Consider the following 1,394-nt stretch of genomic DNA (forward strand, 5'->3'; position numbering starts at 1 on the left):
CTCACTTTGGCAGCACATATACTAAAATTGGAATGATACAGAGAAGATTAGCATGGCCCCTATGCAAGGATGACATTCAAATTCATGGAGCGTTCCATATTTTTACTGCTGAGTGAGGCAAGTCAAGATATGAAGTAGAGACATTGTATGTCCCCACTTAACATATACCGAATGTCTGCACTCTACGACTGAAACTGATTGACTAAAAGTTGTACAAACACAAGAGATGAGTGTGAATGTCAGATGAGGTGTGCGTGGAGGAGTGGGGCCTAAGAAAGGACATTTGGAGAAGGGATACAGAGGTAGAGCATTGACGGGATGGGGAGGTGTGGTATTATCTATCGGTTGAAGATATTCTGATCAACGGGACTGAGGAGAAATGCTCACACTGTAAGCTAAACAATGTGATTGAATGTATATAAAAATTTTTTTAAAAATAAAGTTCTAAATCTCAAAAAATAATAATAACAAACAAAATTAAATAAATCATTCTTCAAAGAAAAATCTCAGGTTGGGCATGTGTATGTTCATGCCTAAACTCCCAAGAGAAGACTGGAGGATAAAGGATTACACCGTGGTTATCCCCGGGGGGTGGGGATGATTTCTCACTTTTTGTCTCCATTTCTGTCTCTCCAGTGAGCAGGCATGCCCTATAGCAAAAATCTCTCTAAAAAAAAAAAAATGAGGGCCCAGCAGGTGGCATGGAGGTTAAGGTGGCTGGATCCCACATGGCCCACTCCATGGTTTGGGTCCTGGACCCAGAAACTGAAAAAACACACACTGTGTGTGTGTGTGTGTGTGTGTGTGTGTGTGTGTATGAATACCCAAAACCTGAGTGAAGAATAAAAGAGAAGGGATTGTGGTGTAACGATCTCCCTGGGGGGGTAATTTCTCACTTTCCCTCTATCTCTGTCTCTGGTGACTACACACATCCTATAGAAAGAAACCTAAAAAAAGAAACACAAAGATGAGGCCGACAGGTGGTATGATGGTTAAGGTGCTGGATCCCACCTGGTCAACTTCGTGTTTTAAGTCCCAAACCCAGTGGCTTGAAAAACATACTGGGTGTGTGCATACATGCGCAAAATCTGAACAGGAGAGTAGAGGAAAAGGAACTGCAGGGGAACAGCAGTTGGCATAATGGCTATGTTGCTGGACTCTCATGTAACCGGCAGCAGTTCAAGTCCCAGACCCGGTGGCTTAAACTCACGCCAGGTGCATGTGTGTGCGTGCCCAAGATCCTTAGAGGAGAATGGAGAAGGGATTGCGGCGTGGCCATTCCCCCCTGAGGGTGATTTCTTGCTGTCTCTCTGTCTCTCTCTGTCTTTCTGGCAAGCGCATGCGCCCTACAGCAAAGACTTCTCCCAAAAAAGAAAAAAAAAAAGAAAGCGGGG

The 1,394-nt window shown here is 44.2% G+C and overlaps 1 non-coding gene across 1 annotated transcript; it reads left to right on the plus strand.

Annotated features, from left to right (window-relative positions):
* On the plus strand, positions 1–104 carry LOC114007273 (U6 spliceosomal RNA). The gene has a single exon (XR_003548903.1). It is a non-coding gene; the product is annotated as a U6 spliceosomal RNA (small nuclear RNA).
* Positions 105–1,394: the final 1,290 nt, after the last annotated feature.

The sequence above is a fragment of the Tupaia chinensis genome, unplaced genomic scaffold, assembly GCF_000334495.1.
Source record: "Tupaia chinensis unplaced genomic scaffold, TupChi_1.0 Scaffold000146_1, whole genome shotgun sequence".
NCBI lineage: Eukaryota > Metazoa > Chordata > Mammalia > Scandentia > Tupaiidae > Tupaia > Tupaia belangeri.